General features: G+C 42.1%; 1 long non-coding RNA gene across 1 annotated transcript; it reads left to right on the forward strand.

The window, feature by feature from the left end:
- The first annotated feature begins 318 nt into the window (after positions 1 to 318).
- LOC138763158 (uncharacterized) lies at positions 319 to 21,831 on the forward strand. The gene is made up of 4 exons (XR_011357363.1): positions 319 to 448; positions 14,440 to 14,505; positions 16,987 to 17,051; positions 21,703 to 21,831. It is a non-coding gene; the product is annotated as an uncharacterized lncRNA (long non-coding RNA).
- Positions 21,832 to 21,884: the final 53 nt, after the last annotated feature.

Consider the following 21,884-nt stretch of genomic DNA (forward strand, 5'->3'; position numbering starts at 1 on the left):
AGATGCATTTTACAGGAGGCAGTTAATCGACTGGCCTGCAGGTTATGGAGATGTGGTGGTGAACTAGATCACTCAGGGCAACTATGGTGGGAGAACAAGTTCAAAAAGTTCAAAGACTGACAATCCTGGACCCGTTAGTACCAAACTGTGATCTCTATACTTGACACAATACACCTCAGAGAACATAGTGATGCTATGATACAAGTTAACTAAACTATACCCATGTTATTTTGAGGGTTCAAACAAACAGTACATGCCACCTCATCCCTGACAAGCAGGAACAATGGGTGAGATATGACAGTCTCTCCAGATGCATGCCACAAATAGTCCCAACCCTTCACTGGCACAGACCTTACTATTAATCTTCTAGAGTCACCTGCAGCTTGCAGTCTGGAGTGGAGCTCAAGGATGGTTCCAAATGGAAAAAGAGAGTGAGCTACCCCATGTGGTAAGTTTTTATCCTTCAGATAACAAGTGAGTTAGCTCAGGTAGGCCCATGTGACTTAAGAAGGAGAATCAATTGGAAAGTGTCTTTACCTGTGAGTGGGTCTGATATTGATTGATAGGGGGTGGTGACTTTCAACCTGCTTCCAATTTGGGAGGTCAGGTGACCCTCCAGTTTGCAAGCAGATGGAAACTGACCATTGCCCTGACCAGATTCCTATTTGACCTGTTTGGATAACCCTCCAGCACCCACACCATCATCCACAGAATTTTCAGACTCTACATGGACTGCACCCGAGACTTTTGCATCATTCTGTCCTGAGTCAAGGTAACAAGATGTGAACTTTGAATAATGATGGTAGGGATGTGCTAGGGAAATTAGAAAGCTGAAGATTGATCAGTGACATCAAATCAAGTAAGATCAAATAATTAAATTATGCAGAAGGATGGTGATGGATTCACAAATGATGCTGAGAAATGACAAATGAAAGTCACAACTGCTGAGTGATTAAAGAAGAGGATTAGATATCAGTAATATATCCCAGCTTGGTGACGATACAAAGCCAGAAAGCAGCAAGATTGTGAGGAAGATGCAGAAAGGCTTTATCAGAGGGTAAGTGATTTGTGGCGATGACATGGCAAATGGAACATTACTTGGGAAACTGTGAGATGATGAGACATTGAAAGCAGATGGTGATACGGGTGACACAATTAGTAGAGCTATTGCTATATTGATTTAGGCAGCCAGGTTCAATCCTAGTGTTGTCAGAATGATATTTGTACATCCTCACTGTGACCATGTGGGATCCCTTGCATTCTCTGAAAAATGTGTGGGTTGCTAGGTAATTTGGAAACTGCAAATCACCCCTTGTGTATCGGTTAGTGCTATAATCTGAGGGAAGATTTGATGGGAATGTTTATTTTTAATTCAGATTTTTTATGTTTAGAGATACAATCTAGTACCAGGCCCTTCCAGCCCATGAGCTTGAGCTGCCCAAATATGCCCAGGTGACCAATTAACCTACCAACCCCATCTGTTTTGGGGGGGTGGGAGTGTAGTGATATGTATATTCTGCTGCTGCTCTGCACACTATTGGCTGGCCCGCCCACTGATGACGACCCCATGTGACTCCTCCACCTATGACCTGGCTATAAAGGTTGACCTCCCTGCCCCCTTCCATTCATTCGAGCACATATCTAATGTGTATTAAAGTCTATCGTTCCTCACTCAGTCTTGAGAGTCATTGATAGTGCGTACCAGGGAAGAAACTGGAGCAGCCAGGGAAAACCCACGCAGGCCAACTCCTTATAGACAGCAACAGATTCGAAACCAGGTCCCTGGCACAGAAATAGTATTCTGTTAACCCTTACACTAACTATGTTAGCAGAATTAAGTGGGATTAGTGCTTGATTTTGGCATGGAATTACTTGGACAAAGGACTCGTTTCTATTCTGTGTGGTTATGACAGCTTCTCTTTGCTCTGTTCTATAATCTGGTGAATGGATAACATGAGCTGCTGGGAGTTATCTTTTTTTAAGTTTATGCTTCATTCTCATGTGCAGTGAAAAACTTCCAGGCCTCACTCTCCAGTGTCATTATGAATATCTAAATATTTGGCAAACCCCATAATGAAAGCAAATAAACATGAAAATGGTTGAACTGGGTTTACAGCATTTTAACACAACAGGCAAATCAGATTCCTTCCCATATGCTTCCTGCCATTTCAGGAGCTGCTGGATTCTTGGCACACCCTGTCATTCCCTTCCAGTGAGAGAAACTTCCGCGGCCACAGTAACTGCTCTCCTTTCTTGTGTGAAAGGTAGATCAGCTCTGCTTTTCTCTCTTCCTCTCCGTGCAGATCCCCACGCCAGGCAGCCATAGACCGTGACTGAGAAACATTTTTACACTCAATCTCAGCACCCTTGACAACTCCACAATCACGAACAAACAATCCTGGACAAACAATTCTGCAAGTGAGTGATAATCCCTTTAAACAGCAATGTTGCAATGGTTCTTATTGTTGTTTAACCTTTTATGTTCCCTGAGAATTGACTTCCCTGTGACTTTACCTGGACAGTGGTCATCCAATGAAACAGGGATCATCTGCACACGGGTACAGGGACAACACACAAACTATTTCCCATAACAATGCAAGTTGCAATGAAAGATAATATGTTTATTACCATACACATTGTACATGCCCAAAATTCTTATTTGCTGCAGTATAACAGGTTCTTGAAAAGAAATAAATATAAATAAATAAACTAAATGAAATAAATTTAAAAGAGACAATCAATACAAAGAATAGATCATAATTATTCACAGGAATCTGATTGCAATCTTAGATGTCTGAACTTAGATTTTTATTAAAATTTGAGCCAGAATTCTGTTCAATTGACAAGGAACATGGAGATTAATTGTCCTTAAAGCTAAGAAAAAGGAAGAGGAATAGTTTTCCTGTAAATATTTTGATGTTCCAGGCAGATGCAAATGAACTCTTGAATTTTATCTTTGCTATTTTTTCCCCACCTAATCATCTGTCTGAATTACATACACAGTTCAGTCAGGCATGTAATAATTTGCCATGCTCATAACTGTTAGGTCTGCTTTGTTCATGAATGAGTGAGACAAACACCAGGCTGAGTCGAAATCAGGGTTCTTTGTTCTTTATTACCGGATTGTAACACTTGCGACTAACAAAGTTAGTCGGAGAATGCATTCTGCCGTTATCAGCAAAATGGTGATTTTTTATACCCTTGGATACATGTTTAGAACATCATCATATCATTACTTGTCCAATGACTAAAACTGTTGCTATCCTTTCCCTGCTAGCTTCCTGCCTCTCAATCCATCAATGTCTCTCTTATCTTGTAAGTACAAGGATGCATTCTGTTACTCCTTAGTACTGGGTGACTCCTTCTCCGGTCCCATCTCATGATGTTTTACCTAACAGGAGTACAAGGACACCTCCCCTTCTTGTTACTGCCCTGTACAGGGTAACTCCCTACACATTCCCATCTCATGATGTTTTACCTTACAATCCCTCCTTTGTCCTCTTTAGAGGACAATCTCGCCCTGACTATGCTACCACCGCGTTACATTATTTCGCCTATTATTGCCAAGCTCTATACGGGTTCTGTTCACAGGGTAGTTCGGCTGGTGGGCGAGGGCTCCCCCAACCCTCCTTTGCGTACACCCGCCATCCGTCACCCCGATCCCATTGCCCGTTTACAAGTTTCATCCCATTTGCCCCCAAGCAAAAAACTAGCTAACCCCCCGTACATTAGTAAATTCCCAAGTTAACATATGGTCTACAATCTAATTCATAATACTTGTTCTACAATCTGATTAATAATGTTTGTGTTACAATCAATGTTATAATATTTGGGTTACAAGCAAGGTTAAAATTATATGTGTAACAATCTAATTCACAATCCCTCCTTCCCATCACATTCCCCTTCAGACTCCAGATCGATCTCAGCAACTTTCTCTGTCTCCTGTAATGTGAGATAGTCTTGCTCCACAGCCTGCACAGCTTGATATTTCGGAGGCAGTTCATCACGGTCAGCAAAGGCTCTCTCTATGGTCCTCGTGACCAGCGTTCGAATGCATGGAATACAACAACAGCCACAAGTGATAAAAATTGATACAGAAATGAACAAACCCAGCAAAAGTTGTCCTAACAATGTGCTCCATCTCCCAAACACTCCCTGTAACCAGGATAAAACAGGATTGGAGACTCCAGACTGGGCTTTTAATTCTTTCGCCAATGCCCTAAGTTTCGTTAACCCCTTAGTGAGTGATCCATCTGGCCCTGTGTTATTAGAGATAGAAGTGCAGCATAGATCTCCAAACATAGCACACACTCCACCTTTCTCTGCCAGGACCATATCAATCGCTATCCTATTCTGAAGTGTCATAAGGGAAGTTTCTGACAGTTGTTGATGTATTGCCTCAACAACGTCCCTGGTCAAATTTGCAAGGCGCTGGACATTATAGTGAATAAGGTTGATCCTATTAACATTCTTATTTACAGTGATGGGAAAAATTGCACTAAAAACAGGAAAACTTTCAAACCCAGCTGCAATCTCATCGGCTAATTTAAATTCGTCCGGAATATTCCGGGCTTGGCCAATGGCATCAATCCATACCCCATCAGCGTTCCTTCCTCCCGGCCCCAAGAGTCCAACACTCCTCCTTTTTCTCCACAGCCAACTCTCTGTGTGGCGCAATTCTAGGGAATCCTCGTCTCCCTCCTGCCTTTTGACAATCAGCACTGGCGCATTAAGGGTTACTAGAGCACACCGACCATCCTAGTTAGCGGGGAGCCAGTTGTACAGCACTCTTCCTCCACAAAACTTATCTGTGTAGTCATTCAATCTGCTACAAGTCTCCTTAGTTTCAGATTCATTTTTTTTGTTATGGGACCTCAAAATCATCCCCTGTATATGTTCATGATAACCAGTAACCTGTTTGGCTGCCCTGTCAGGCACCCATGTGGCGTTTTCCCTGCTAATAGTAGGTCGTCTACATACTGAATCAGTGTAACATCTTCCGGGAGCTTTAATTTCATTAGGATTTCGCTAAGGGCCTGATTGAACAGTCCTGGACTGTCCTTATAACCCTGAGGTAATCTAGTGTATGTGTACCGATGTGTTTGGTAAGTGAAAGTGAACCAGTCTTGGCATTCCTCAGCTAATTTCAAGCAGAAGAATGCGTTTGCCAGATCAATGACAGTATAGTATTCGTGCTCCGGACTCAGAGCCCTAAGTGCTACATATGGGTCTGGGACTGGTCTCCCGATGGTCTTGGTAGCCAAGTTAATCTCCCGGAGGTCGTGTACCATCCTCCAGTCTTTTCTACCCTGTTTGGGAACAGGCATGATGGGCGTGTTCCACATACTGTCAGGTGCCGCCCTTAAAACCCCTGACTCCATTAACCCTTCTATCGTTCCTTTAATACCCTCCTCCTGACTGGGCGACAAGCGGTATTGTTTTCTCCATATTGGTTTCTGCCCGGGGTTGGCCAATTCTAGAAATACCTCTCCTTTTATTACTCCCACATCATAGGGCCCCGTTGTCCATATATGTGGACTCAGATTAGAAAGATATTTGTCTGAGTCTCTGTGATCAATATTTTCTCCTTCTATGGCTCGGTCTCTTTCTACTTTCTCATTCACAACCTGGTCCCATGCTTCAATATTCAGTCTGACAAATTTTCCTCCCTCCGAGGTGGAATATCCCGGGATTTCTGTCTGCCTGTATTCACACCCTATCGCTTCCTTTACCATCGGACCCAGCTGTCGAGCGTGATGATCTTTGGCAATACCCAAGGTCACATGAGGCACACTTTCTACTCCTAAGCAGAACCACTCCATTTGTTCTTCTGTCATGACAACCATAGCAGCTATTCCCTCCTTACCTACAAAGATAAATGGACAATGTATCGTTTCTGTCTTCCCTTCTTTTAGAGAGTCCCACCTCTCCTCATATTCCTGGTCCGGGTGGATGGTGTAGTTTAATGTAACATGCATAGGATCTAGTGGATAAAGGTAATCCCCATACCGAGGAATACTGGCCCTCCACTCAAAAAACTGTTTAATCAGCCCTGGGCCTGGTTCATCATACAGTAGCCGACTCCAGAAAATACTAACCTCCACAGAGTCTTCTGAAGCGTTAGATGGGGTCATTACTAAAAACTGTCCTTCCCTTCTTATTGTATCCCCTGGGTATGTTAACCGAAGGCCCTTCTCAGAACATTGTATGGTTATTCCTAGTTTGGTAAGAATGTCCCTTGCTAATAAATTAATGGGGCAACTTGGCACAACCAGGACAGGCGTCTTAACCCTTTGTCGTCCAAATGTCATGTCGATGTTATCTGTATAGGGCTGTGTTTCCCTTATCCCGGAGAATCCTATTGTAGATAATGTTTTGCCCGAAAATGTGCTCCCTGGGGGTTTTTTAATCACTGTCGTAACTGCTGCCCCTGTGTCAACCATAAATTCAATTTTTTCTCCATTTACCGTCCCCCAAATTTTTGGTGGCTCCCAGGGAGGCGTGATTTTTGATTCTCCAGGGCACCTTCAATAATCAAATTCAGCACCTTCCTCAATATAGTCATTACACTGAGGTGCCTGGACTTGTTGATCACTCTGCCACCCCCCGATTCTCTGGGGCCCATCAATGTGTCCACCCCTACCCCTTGCTTGTCCTCTTAAGTTTCCTCCTCTTCCCCGATAGCCTCTAATAGAGGGTAATCTTTTTCCCCTTGCTCTCCCAGCCTCCGGACAGTTCCGCTGGTAGTGTCCAGGATTTTGGCAGTACCAGCATACTGCATGTTCCCCTCTATACATTGTACCTAGCTGTCTTTCCCAACCATTTCTTACTTGGGGTCCCGGATTTATCACTGGCCCCATGACCTGTGGGACTATCTGTTGGGCCGCTAATTTAACCCCTATATGTTCTATGGCTCTCACCAATTTATCGGTTGTTTTGTCCACCTCCTTCTGGGACGCACTTTCTGACTTAGCATGCTCTGATTGACGATGTCGTTTGATTGCATGTGTCAGGTGTCTTTTCCACAAATCCTCTGACATTGTCTCTAATCCCACAATGTCCCTTAATTTTGCTTGAACCGTAGCAGGTAGTCCGTTTATTATCCCATTACGAAAGTGAGCCCTTCCTAAGGGGCTGTGGTCGGGTCTTTCTCCAGTCCCTGTTTCCCATAAGTCCCATGCTCGAGTGAAATACTCGTGTGCAGTCTCTCCTTCCTTTAGTTGAAGGGTTACCAAGGCATCCAAACTATAGGGTGTAGGAAATGTTTCTCTAAGTGCTTCCCAAAATTTATTCCGAAGTGGGTTAAATTCTATTTCATCCCCCAATTTACTGCTTCTTACAATTTTCTCTATTTGCTTCAGGGCCCCTTCTGCCTTTAATTTTATCATGATAGTTCTGACATCTGCGAGTGCTAATTGTTCTTGGCAGGTTTCTCGCTCAAAACAAGAAATCCATGGACTAGCCCCATTACTCAACGGAGGTAGTTTTTTCATTAAACTCTCTAAGTCCATTCGTGACCAGGGTACATATTTTTGAGTTCCCGGTCCCGTGATCAGTAATGGGCATTGATATCTCAATTTTGGGGATTTCTGCTCCTTCTTTACTCTTGGCATGCATTTATTTATCCCACCTTGTTCTGACTCTTCTTTGTCACTGTCACTGTCCCTATCAGTTTCCAATGTCTCAGGGTCAAAGGTATATTGGTCACGTTCATCTCTAAGATAATCTTTTCGGCCATAGTTTAGTTGTTTCACATCTTTCTCTTTTGTTCTAACTATGTCCAGGTAGGCATGTCTATTTTTCTCCCTCCCGAGTCTTTTCCTTTTACTTTCCTCCCATGGTGGATCGTATCTCGTTTCCTCATCTGTACTACACTTTTCGTCCTTTACTCCTATTACCATTCCTTCAGCTTTAATTTCTCCTGACAGTGTTGTAGTTATCTTTTCCACTTCCTTAAATACACCTACCATTAATTCTTTTTGATCCTCACTGATCTGCCCCAGCACATTAATATCTCTGTTTAAGTTTTTAATGTTATCCTGAACCTTTTTCATGTTCCATTTCTGTATCTCTAACTCCTTCTCTATTTTCTTAGACTCCAGAGGGGTCTCTACATCTATTACTCCCCCTTCTATTTTTATTAAAGGGGCCTGTACCTCGTCTGATGTGTCCCTATTCCCGAGGTTCTTGTCACACCCCAGTGTCTCAATATCTGGATATAAGGGACGTGACTCCAGGATCCCATCTGGGGTGCCAGGGGCACCTTGTGACTCCACATATGCATAGGGCGGGGGTCTACAAGCTATTTCTACAGGGGCCATAATAGGTGGGTTATCAGGGAGACCAAATTCTTCGAATATAGCTAGGACATCACGGTACTGCATCTCCTTGTCTCTCACCCTCTTTTTTGCTGACTCGCGATTAAAGATTTTGTTTTCTGTGTCCCGTTTTGTTTCTTCCAGCTTGTCTAAGACTCTACGTTTTAAAATTTTGTTTCCCTCACCTGTCAGGAACATCTCAGTGCCCCCGGGTAACCAACCCCTCTTCCTCCAGCGGTCTACACATTTTCGGAGCATTTTTTGTTTTTCCAATGCCGCATTACTGGTATTTCGCTCCTCTAATTCCTGATTAATTTCCTTAATAACTTGGTCAAAAGTCTTAGCAGGCAACTGTACAGCCATAGCTGCGGGACCGCTTTCTAATGCCTGTTTTAATTTAGGTTCTTGTCCGTTTAGGGGATCTATGTCAACGAAAATTGCTTTTAAAAATGTCTCCTTGCAAGCTGGATGACTAATATCTTTAAAAAGAACAGTCTCTAAGTCTTGTCCTCCAATTGACTTCAGACTGTCCTGTATACTTTGATTGCTCGTTTTCCACTCTCTGTTTTCCCAAAGGGGTCTGAAAGTTAAATTACAACTAGAAAACCAAATATTTGGGCTATACTTTTGTCCTGTTTCCCTGTACCAATCTATGAATTTACGTAACTTTATCTCCTTGGTGATGTTGGGAATACCCTCATTTAACTTATCAAAAGTGTTTCGAATAAACCGGGTGTCTCTTAGGAGTTTGTCAACTTTTTCATTAATATCTCCTACCTGATCCGGACACAGCTGTCGCAGCCTTCTGTCGTCGTTCTTGTTCACCAGGCAGGCGTCCCTGAGTACTTTTTTTGTTGTCTCAAGGTCTCTAGTGTCTGCTGTGGTATTCCACCGCGGCGAATTGGGGAAATAAATTCTTAACTTCTCAAGTGTACAGACATTATCATACCTACCGGACATTTATAAGTCAGTCTCTCAGATACAATTGAGGCCAATAAGCCTGAACCTTTGTTTTCTTTCAAAGCCCAACCTTCACGTGGGAGATTTCTCCTCTTAATAACCAGTTTAGGGCAGAAAACTCAGGTCCTCAATTGTTTATAGACCACCTTCTCACTCTATTGGACTTTGCAACGACACAATAAAGACTTTTAAACTCTAGTAGTTTCTTGCGAAGCACTTAATAAATGTCATTCAAACACCTTAAGGACTTTTATCTTGTCTGTAATCACTTACGTGTTACAATCCTGGCATGCGACCTTCAATTGTGGTCGTCTAATTTGTCCGATCTCCAGTTCTTACTGACAATCATAAAGATTTTAAAAAAAAAAAGAGAATTTTGTTAAAACAGGCTTCTCTGGACCTTTTTATCAGCCGGCTGAGATGATTGTCAGAAAAAACAGAAACCGTCGTCCAGTGTTCACTCACCCATCACGTCGGGGTCACCAAATTGTTAGGTCTGCTTTGTTCATGAATGAGTGAGACAAACACCAGGCTGAGTCGAAATCAGGGTTCTTTGTTCTTTATTACCGGATTGTAACACTTGCGACTAACAAAGTTAGTCGGAGAATGCATTCTGCCGTTATCAGCAAAATGGTGATTTTTTATACCCTTGGATACATGTTTAGAACATCATCATATCATTACTTGTCCAATGACTAAAACTGTTGCTATCCTTTCCCTGCTAGCTTCCTGCCTCTCAATCCATCAATGTCTCTCTTATCTTGTAAGTACAAGGATGCATTCTGTTACTCCTTAGTACTGGGTGACTCCTTCTCCGGTCCCATCTCATGATGTTTTACCTAACAGGAGTACAAGGACACCTCCCCTTCTTGTTACTGCCCTGTACAGGGTAACTCCCTACACATTCCCATCTCATGATGTTTTACCTTACATAACCCACCAGTGGAACTCAAAGTGTTGGGACCTCTGTGTAGCTGGGTCTCACAAGCAGCTCCCTATACTGTATTTAATTGGCTATGAATGAATGAATTGTTTAATTTGATAGGAAAGTTAGTGGAGGAGGAATGTCTCTTTGGACTCCAGTGTAAATGATGGTGGGAGTATCAGTCGCAAGTTGTAGTGAATGCCCAATTACATTGAAATTGATGGAGACACATGAATCACTTGAGGATTACCCGTATCAGCCTGATAAGTTTTACAGTAAGTCTGACTGTAAGAGGCACTTAGGCAATTCCTGCTGGTGGTGAATCTGTCTGCCTTGCAGCAGGGAAAGGGATATTTCATGAATCTTGAATCATGGTGGATCAAGCATGCCAGACAAGAGATGATGGAAATCAAATCAACCCTCAGGTATACCCTGGAAAATAAAAACACTTCGGTTAATTTGTAATTTTTTTTGGAATCATAATTTCATGAAAAATCAGGTAAAACTAAAATAGATTGGGAAATGTGGGCTTTGACTTTGAATTAAAGCTTTTAATATCATCAGGTTGTACTTGTGCAATCAGATGATAATAGAGTTGACTTGCTTTGGTAAAATGCTCTGAAGTAGTTTTGCTAAGGGGAGCAAAATGTGTGAGGTGAAAAGGGTGGTTCTGATGCAGGCAGAATGGTAGCATACATTGCAGAAATGTGTACTTGGTGTGGGAGTGGTGGGATAATTTTGGTATGTGTCAGATTAGTGTAAGTTTTGATATGAGATAGAAGCAAGTCTGTGTGGTATATCTTTGGCCTGCTGACTGATTTCAAGCCTGTCACAGGGAAATGTGGCTGATTGTGACCCAGGAGTGCTGACTTCTCCAAGAAATAAAATGCTGGGATTACCCTGGCAGAACGGAAGTGGTATGGGAATGTGCAGGAGGCAAGGTTGTGTGTTTGTGGTGGGTCACCAGTGCCAACATTGAATCTGGTGTATTATGTAAATAGCAGTTCTGACCTGGAGCAATTGTCAACAGTAACTGGGGAAAAGTGGCAGAATTTGTACTTAGGACATTCTTGGGCACCTGAATGGACTTCATAAGGTTGATTAATACAGGCTCTTACAAATAACATTGAGATGATTGCTAATTTATTTTTTTTAATCAACGAATTAAAACAACTATGCTGAGTCTTCAAGCTTGGAGGGTAAGGAGTTCGTGGACCTCTTCATCTTCCCAATTTGTAGGTTTTGCAAAAGAGACTCTTGGAGTTTGCCAAGATGGAATAACGGAAGAATTCAGCCACTGAAGTTGGAGTTCAAGGGCCAAACCCATCGGGACCATTGCCTGAAGAAGGCGCACAAAATCAGTGAACCGGTGCGGACTCGAAAGGCCAACATGGCCTGTTTCCGCTCCGTAAATGGTGATATGGTTATATGGTTAATATTACCAGGGACTTGCTATATCCATTCAAGTTAACCAACAATGCAGAGGATACCAGATGCTTTTTAGACCAACTATGCTGACTAAAACAAATCAAGTCATCATTACTTCTAAATGTTTCTCACATGTGAAATTAGATTTATTATATTCCAGTCTGTTGGACATGTGTTCAATCACAAAACTTTCATATATTTTCTTGTAAGCAGCAATGTTTAAAATATTGGTTCCAACATAGAGGTCCCAGCCCACTTGATCACTGTGACACCAAGATAAGGAAGGCCTATTATTCTTTCTCGAGACCACACTTTGGCACCTGCCTGTGCTCCTTCTGCCTTCATACCGACACAACCTGAAAAGAGAGGCTCTGGAGGTCAGGACAGCTAAAAGGTGGTTGAAGGAGGCTGAAGAACGATTACAGGATTTCCTCGAGTCAGCATATTGGGTGATGCTGAGAATCTGAACGAGTACACTGAGGCTATCACAGACTTTATCAAAACAGCTGTGGATGAGTGTGTCCCCACCAAATTATCTAAATTAAATTTAAATTTAAAATTATTAAATTAGACAAGCAGCATGGTAACAGGGCAATTTGGCACTATGAGTCCGTGCTTCCCATTTTACACCCCGTTAACCTACACCCTGGCACGTTTTTGAAGGGTGGGAAGGAAATCAGAGGCCCCGATGAAAACCCATGCAGACTCAGGAAGAATGCACAAACTCCTCACAGACAGCATGGGATTTGAACCCAGGTCTGATCATGATCGCTGGTGCTGCAAAGGCTTTGCACTAACCGCTATGCCAACCGTGCCACCTATCATTCAGAGTTTTCCCCAACCAGAAGCCCTAGATGAACAATGAAATCTGGAACCTGCTGAGAGCCAGATCAGTACAGCAGGAGCAGGCATAAACTGCAAATAGCTATCTCCTGGTCGAAGTGGAGATTCCAGATAAAAATCGAAGCAATAAGGGACACCCAACAGCTGTGGTAGGGCCTAAATGCCATAACCTGTTACAAAACCAAATCCGGTGAAGTAGCAGAACTTAATGCCTTCCATGCCCGATTTGACAACAGCAAAAAATCACCTCTCCACAACCCCACAACCACTGATGATCACATCCTGTACGTATCTGAGGATGACGTGCATGCTGCCTTCAGAAGAGTGAATCCAAGGAAAGCATCTAGCTAGGACAGAGTCCCTGGCCAAGTATTAAAGATCTGTGCTGACCAACTTACCAAAGTATTCATAGATATCCTCAATATCTCACTTTTACCACCTGTTTCAAACACGCATCAATGTATGGTGCCCAAAAAGAGTGTAGTAACCTGCCGTAATAACTATCAACCAGTAGCACTTACATCAACAGTGATTAAGTGTTTGGAAAGCCAGATGTTGAAGCATATGCAGGTTCATGGATCCATTTCAGTTCACCTATTGTAGAAACATGTCTACGGCAGATGCCATCTCACTGGCTTTACACAAAGCCCTGAAACACCTGGACAGCAAAGATGTATAAATCAGGATGCTCTTTATCGACTACAGTTCGGAATTTAACACCATCATCCCCTCAAATCTGATCAACACACTCCAAGACCTGGGAGTTAACACCTCACTGTGTAATTGGATCATGGATTTCCTCACCTCCAGACCACAATTTCCATCAGTACTGGAGCATCACAGGCCCTGTGTTCTTAGGCCCCTGGCTCTACTCACTTTACACCTACGACTGTGTAGTTTGGTAAAACAATTAACAAATTTGCCGATGATACTATGGTAGTTGATTGTCCAAAGGAGGGAGATTGAAAACTTGGCTGAATGGTGCACAACAACAACCTTGCATTCAATGTCACCAAAACTAAGGAGCTGATTGTTGATTTCAGGAAAGGAAAACCAGAGGTGTACAATCAAGTGGAGATGGTGAACAAACTTAGGTTCTTGGGAGTCACTATCTCAGTGGATCTTTTCAGGACCCAACACATCAATGGCATCCTGAAGAAAGCATGTCAGCTTCTCTACTTCCTCAGGAGTTTGCAGAGGTTTGGTATGACACCAGAAACTCTGGCAAATTTCTATATATGTGTGGTGGAAAATGTGCTGACTGGCTGCATCACAGTCTTGTATGAGAAACTAATACCCCTGAGCATAAAGCCCTCCAAAAGGTAGTCATAGGTAGGATATCATAGGCAAAACCCTCCCTACTCGAGTACATTTACAGGAAACATTGCTGTCAGAGGGTAGCAGCATCATCAAAGACCCACACGACCTAGCACATGCTCTGTTTTCGCTGCTGCCATCAGGAAAGAGGTATAGGTGCCACGAGACTTGCACCACCAGGTTCAGGAACAGCTGCTACCCCTCCACCATCAGACTCCTCAACAACAAACTCAATCAGGGACTCATTTAAGGACTCTTGTGCATTTCATTGGCTTTATTTTGTTCTCTCTGCATTGCAGAGTCAGTTTGTTTACATTCATTATCTGTTTACACACATCTTTGTTTACATATTTTATGCTGTGTACATTTTATTTTTTGCACTTTCAATTAGTGGTGATTTTGCCTTTCCTGCAGAAAAAGGAATTTCATGTTGTATAGGATGTCACATATGTTCTATGACAATAAATCGGAAATTGAAAATCTGAATCTTAAAAGTTCTGCCAAACAACCTTTTGAAAACAAAAATGCAAAAACTGGAGGGAAATCTTGAGGTATGGTGCATATGTTGTAATACGTTAAATTGTGAATGAAGAGAACACAGAGGCAAACAATAGCATTAATTCATCTAGCTTCTACTTTGGATTTCAGGAGGGAGGAATCTTCCACGATAGAGAGGACAGAACAGTGGGGTTTGCTTCCTGCGTGGAAGTTGAGGTAAGAACAATATGAACTTAATTGTGGATAAAGAAAAAAAAATGTTAAAAAAGAATGAGTGTGAATGGATTAATGTCACAAGCATCAATTTACCTCAGGCTGAATGAGTTGCATAAAACATCTGGCTTTGGGGTTGTACTGGCTGCAAGCTAACTGTGCTGTGCCCATCTGCACCTTATGGATTTCCATGTGGTCTGCAGTGCAACAAGAAAGTAGAAAATGGGCTGGAGATTAGATGATCTTTTGCAAAAGCGTGGCTTTCCCTCCACTGGCATCAATTCAGTCATTATCCATCTATTTCCCAGCCATCTGCCCTTTTGCCCCCTCTGCCCTGAGACACTACAAGGACAGGAGTTCCTTTATCCTCACCTACCACCTCACCAGAATCCACATCCAACATATTACTCTCCACAATTTCTGCCACCCACAATGTGATCCCACCACCTGACAACATCTTCCCTCCCCTTTCTGTATTCTTTAGGGACTGTTCACTCATCTCTTCCTTTGAATCAGGCCCTTGCTATCTATCTGGAGATCACAAGAAATGGTACACTTGCATCTATGCCTCCTCCTTCTCTAAATTTGGGACCCTGAAAGGTCCTTTCAAGTGAAGCAACTCTTCACCCGTGAATCTGCAGGTGTCATCTACTGCATCTACTTCTCTACATCAGCGAGACTGAATGCAGGCTATGAGATTTTTTAATGGAGCACTTTTTCTTCTGCAATAATGAGGACTTCCTAGTGGCCTACCATTTCAATTCCACACACCATTCCCACACTAACATATCCCCATGACCTTATGCACTGCCGAACTGAGGCTAACCACAAATTGGAGGAAAAACATCTAATATTCCACCTGAGCACTCTCCAACCTGACCTCCAATTTCCATGAACCCCAAGTCCCTCTCTCTCCCTCTCCCTCTGTCTCCCTTCCTCAAGCTCCCCACTCCCTTCATTCCATCCCCATCACTTCTAAGATATTTGCTTTTCTACCCTCCCACTCGTATCCACTTATCAGTTAACCTGTGCTCCCTGTCTCTTCCTCCCCCTTCTCCTCTCCTCCCTGCCTCCTCTCCCCCACCTTTTTAGTCAGGCACATTCCTGTTTTTACTTGTACCCAATAAAGGACTCAGGCCTGAAATATTGATTATTCTATAGATGCTGCGTGACCTGCTGAGATTCTTCAGCATGTTTGCGTATTTCATCTGCTCGGTCTGTGTTGCATCAAAATCAGTGAAAAATGCCTTCAGAGAGCAGAGAGATTATTTCTGTCATACTTTAATATTGTATTTTTTCAAATGCAACTTCAGTTGGTGGTTTGAAACTGGCATTAAAACAATACATTCTGTACTGTCATCTGCTGGGTGTGTCAAGCCTACTGAAAAATACCAGAGGGGGCTAACGATCAGAGAGTGAAAGTGGTGACTTTGGTAAGAGTGATATTCTAAAATTATATTTGGGTCATATGGAAATCAATATGAGAACAGGCTGTGCTGAACAAGAAGTTTTATCTTCCAATGGCTGAATGATCAGAATTCCCAGGAGACTACTCTTGTCACAATATCACTTTATTTCTGATCAAGCAGTGAGTTATTCAAGAGGTCAGGCAGGATCCATGGATCTAAGTCTTAATAAAAAGTCTCAACCCAAAACTTTGACTGACCATATCTCTTCATGGATTCTGCCTGACCCAATGAGTCTCTCCAGCTCCTCATTGTGTGGTCCAGATTCCAGCATCTGGAACCCTTCTATTTCTCAGTTCATTTCTGATTCTTTCAACTACCTCTCCACAGTATTTACTAACTCCAGTCCTGAAAATGAAATTTGGCAATGTTATTGTCATATATGTTACATAATGTACATATGCACTGAAATTCTTAACTTCCTGCAGATGGACAGGTACTTGTAAAGAAAAACTAAAAAGGTAAACTTAATTGATTTAAAAAAAGACAATAAATACAAAAGATAAATATAAATATTCACAGCAATCCTTGTACAAAAGCAACTTGCAACAGACTCTATATGATATACACTATTGTTGGGGAAAAAATTATTGTTTATTTGGATTTATATGATTCTTTGAAAATAAAAAAATTCCATGAAGTAGTATTTAGTTGGGAGTCATGACTGCTATACATTTCCTGGCTACCGACAAGGTGACCTTCACGAAATGAATTTGGTATCTGGACAGTTTAAAACTCACGTCCATAATATTTCCCAAAAGGTACAATCCTGTGGAAAATCCATCTTTATAATTTTTTTCAGAATGTCCCCCAGGTCCTCCAAGAAGGATCTCACATTTTTACACAGCAAGGTTAAATGCATAAAGGTTCCAATCTCCACACCACACAAAAAGCACATTTCAGAGATTTCTGATTTAGATTTATGTAATTTTTGTGGTGTGAGGTACAGTTGATGCAGGAAATTTATGGTACCAACCTGAGTCTGGCATTAATAACTGCTGTCATTCTGTCCAGACAGGTCTGACTTGAACTGCCCTTGGATCGTTGTACCCAAGTTCGTCTCCCACCTTTCTCTTGACCTATGTAAGCCTAGTTTCGGGCCCTCACTTTGGAATAGGAGATACATCATAGAGATAAATTCACACATATTCCCCTTTTGAATTAGAATCTCCATGTCACTACACGTACGTGCAGGGCCATAGAGGGTTCCAAATTATCCCTTAAGACAGATCATAGCTGAAGATAGCAGAAGAAAGGCAAAATTATATTTATTCTTCAGCTTTTTGAATGACATGAACTGCCCTTGCTCATAACAATCCTTGATATACCTGATCCCCTTCCGGCACCAGTTGTCCAAGAGACATGGGTATTAATGTGGTTAAGGTTATTTTAGGAGATATCCCCACCTTTAGTCCAACACATTAATTTATTTTTTGCCATGTGTGAATTACATGTTTTAATATGGTGTTATCCATTTTCCCTGATATAAATTTGATGTCTCATGTATATATAAATTCTCCTGCTATTTTTTCTGCTACCACGTGTAGTCCAATTTGTGCCCAGGAGAGAATACCACCTTGCTCAAAGAGTGAAATGATAAACCTTGGCTGGGCCGCCTTATAGTATTTTTTAAAATCCGACAATTTCGGACCTCACAATTTATAATCCCAAATCACCTATCCATGGAGGTTCTAGCCACCTTACCGTTCCAGATGAACTTTCTGACACATCCGTTAATGAATCCCTGGGGCAATGGAATGGACAAGCACTGAAATAAATATTATAGTCTTGCCATCACTTTCATTTTAATACCATTAACCCCTACCGACCAAAGTTATGGGCAGGAGTACTCCCAGGATGATGAAGGCCCTGATCCTCTCCACCTCTGTCCCATCAATGTGCACAGGTGTGTGGTACTGCATGGCACATCCCCTAACCTTACACATAAAATAAAACTGCTCTCAAGTTGTTTCATCCTGGTGCAAGGATCTCCAAGAGGGAAAGTGCCCACCACCAAGCAATGGCCTCCCTCAGGAAGGGAAGTGAATGAGCAAAAATCATGACTGCAACAAAGAAAGCCAAATATAAATGCATCAACATAGAGGACACAGAATCCACTGCCTTGGCTAAGTAAAAGATTAATTATTTCAAAAGCTATTTGTAGCTTTTTAATATAAATATTATGATTACAATTGAAATGGGACATAAGTATGAGGAGATGGCTGGGAGCTTTATTAAGATCCCATTCTTTAGTAAGAGAGAGCCACCTGCAATAATAATTCTAATTTTTTTGTCATGTTGGCTTTAGATTTATGCCACTTATGGGCATCAGGAAAGCTGATGCCAGACTGGCAAAGGAGAATGTCAGGAGGCTTGGTAGGAATATACAGGTCAGCACAACATCAAGGGCCAAAGGGCCTGGACTGTGCTGTAGTGTTCTAGATGTACAAGAGCAGCTGGTGCTGGAACCTTGAGTGAAGCTGGTTTACTCAGCAGATCAGGCAGTATCCGTGGAGAGAGGTGGTCAGTTAATGTTTCGGGTCGGAACTTTTATCGAGGTTGGACTGAATGTGTTTCTTGAAAGAAAAGAGATGGCAAGTCTTAACTCGATCAGAGAACAGTACAGCACAGAACCAGCCCTACTGGCAGAGAAGAATAGTCCCAGCATTTAATGTCCCCACTGTCAATAACTAGTTGATAGAAAAGGCTGGGGCCAGGGAAAGTGAGAGAGCAAGTGGGCTAACGGTGTGGAATGATTTCGGGGTGGGATTTCAAGTGTGAAATTGGGGTAAGTGAGCATTATACATTGGTGAAGAATGAAAATAAAAGAGAAAGGAGAATTTCATGAGAGATTAAAATGAGAGAGAAGAGCGACAAAAAAGTGCATCCAGCAGAAATTTTCTCGTTAGATTATATTTTAGATGGGAGAAGAGAGCCTTTAACCAGGGCAACAGAGGAAAGGAAATCTCAGGACACAACGGAATATTTGAGGATGATGATAGTCCCACTAAATGTATTATTGAGCAGTGGTATTGAGAAAAGAATATTCAAAGCTGAAACACCAGAAAGGATGATTAAAGCAAGACTTTCACAAAGACAAATATCAGTGACGTCCACATCTCATTAATCCCATAAAATGAAAGCCGAAAACACTCATTTCAACCGCAGCAGTTGCCTCAGAACTTCGCAGTGGAATTCTAATTACTATTATTAACACCAGAGTAGCATCTTAAGGATGCAAAGGCATATTTGAGGGTTTTAACAGTTAAAAAGTCATAATAAACAATCATAGCCAGCATGGTGTGGAGTGAATATTAACATCTAAAATATTTTAAAAACTGACTTAAAGAGATAATTCCACAAACATAAGTGCTGGCTTTGTCAGACATTCACATTGCATAAAATGAATGCAAAAAACATTCATTCCAGCCACAGCAGTTACCTTACAATTTCACAGCAGAAACTTAATTATTGTAGTGAATATAGCTCAGAGACCATTTCATCCGAAAACAAAATGCATTCCTTTACTTTGTTCTGGAGCAAGGATAAGGGGCATGATTTGTCCAGATTTTTTTAAAAGATAATCATTATTGGAGATTGGTTCCTTATTTGAAGCTAAAAGAAAAATTCAGTTCTTAATGATAGTAGCATTTGACACGATTCTCTCTCTTATATAGAACCATGAAGTAAAGGGAATATATTTTTGAGTCATTATTGGCCAGGAAATACTATTGTGTAACATAGTGTTTATGTGATATATGACATAATTCATATTTGAAAGTTAATGATAAAATTACTGTAAGGATCACAAACTCAGCAACTTTCTATTGTCTGTGCATGATGTGTGAATATTGTAAATATATCAAGAGTATGGACTTCAGAAGTCTTGGGAAAATTTTTCTGATCGATCTTTCTTTCACTGAATGACTGACCCTGGATGTAAAGTGGTTACTTAAGAAATTAGTCACATCAGCACTTTTTTTTGACATCCAGCTCGGTAACAAGCCATTTCGGCCCATGAGTCTCTGCCACCCAACTTGTACCCAATTAACCTACACCCATACTACATTTCGAACAGTGGGAGGAAACTGGAGCCCCGGGGGAAAACCCACACAGACAAGTGGTGAACATACAAACTCCTTACAGACAGTGCAGGATTCAAACACCGGTCCCAATTGCTGGTGCTGTAAAGGCGTTGCGCTAACCACCTCACCCACTGAGCTTCCCCCGCTCTGCCAACTGTGCCACCCTACTTAACCTGGCTTCAGTTCAATCTTCCTTTTCTGTTGACCAATAAATATGTAACAGCACATTTCCAGCAGTCATTGTGACAAATCATATTGGCTCTGAGCTTTGTCTTAGATCACTGGACTGATCAAGTCACCTGGTGTTTCCTACAGCATGCAACTAAATGCTATATCATCTAGAATCACTGAGGGTCACTATCCAAAATGTTGAACAACCATTCCCGCCCAAGAATTCTGCCTGTCCCTTAGATCTCTGGTTCTGTTAGCTTCTCAATCACTTTGGGTGTTGGGAATCTGGAACTCGGTTTCACACTGCTGGAATGGATTTGAGGCTTCACAGCTACCAAGGATATGGGGATGCAGGAGGTGGCAGCATTGTAGCAGGTAGCAGAATCCATGGACACAGTGTCTCTGGCGGGGGGTGGGGGGGGGGGCGAACAAAAAAATCTCCAGATGCTGAGTTGAATGCAATACACCATCATGCAGAAGAAACTTAGCAGGTCATATACAGTGTCCTTAGGAAGTAAAGGTAACCATTTTGGGCTTGAGCCCTTCTTAAAGAGTGCCAAAAATTTGGCTGATGCCTGAATAAAAAGGTGGGGGGGAGAGGGAAGAAGAAGAGAGGAGAAAGAAAGGGGAATAAGGCAGAGCACAGATTAAGAAGCAAGAGCACATAGGTGGACACAGGTGGGAGGGTAAGAGAGAAATGAGCTCCTCCCCTTCCTCCTCTTCCATCTCCCTCCACATATTTATTTAGGTGTCTGCCTGAACTTTGACTCTTCTGTGTAGTGCGAATAAAAGCTCTCTCGACTGGAGGGAGAACAAACACTTTTATTAGCTTATAACTAAGGGTAAGGTTCAATAGTGGTCTTCAGTAGGGTTCTGGATTTAGACGGGAAACCAGGGTTATATGTGAGGAGATGGGGGCGGAGCCGGGAGTCGGGGCCAGCCATCAGCACAACACCCTACCAGTGAATCCCAGTTCTGACAAAGGGCACTGTCCCAAAATGTCGACTGCCTTCCTTTGAATGCTGTGTGACCTGCTGAGTTTCTCCAGCTCTTTTATGTTTCTGAGGGACTCTCCTTTGCTTCTCCTTCTCATCTAGAAAGGTGTGCTGGACTCCTGGCATCCCTTTGTGTGCCTTTACAGGGCAAAAAAAGAAAAAAAGATCTTCTTTGTGTCTTGAATCTTGGCCAGATCTGATGAGTCCCTCCAGTTTTTTATTGTTTGCTCAAGTTCCCAGGATCTGCAGTGTCCTCATTTTCTTGCTCTCTACAACCTTGTTAAAGTTGGTTTGAAGATGTTTCCCGAGAGGTTCTGCAGTTCCTCCATGCATTGCCCCTTTTGCAATGAGTCTTAGCTTTTGTGCATGGAAGTGATAGACAGACAATTTAATTTAGAGATACAGCACGGTATCAGGCCTACAAGGCCTCACTACCCGATTACACCCATACACTCAATTATTAACCCTGTGTGTCTTTGGAAGGTGGGAAGAAACCGGAGCACCCAATGAAAATCCATGCAGACACAGGGAGAACATACAAATTCCTTAAAGACAGCGACAGATTCGAATCCATGTTGCTTGCGCTGAAATAGTGTTGTGCTAACTGCTACGCTAACCATGTTGCCCTTTATTAAGAATGAATTGAAAGATAATAAAAGCATTTA

The sequence above is a fragment of the Narcine bancroftii genome, chromosome 1 (assembly GCF_036971445.1).
Source record: "Narcine bancroftii isolate sNarBan1 chromosome 1, sNarBan1.hap1, whole genome shotgun sequence".
NCBI lineage: Eukaryota > Metazoa > Chordata > Chondrichthyes > Torpediniformes > Narcinidae > Narcine > Narcine bancroftii.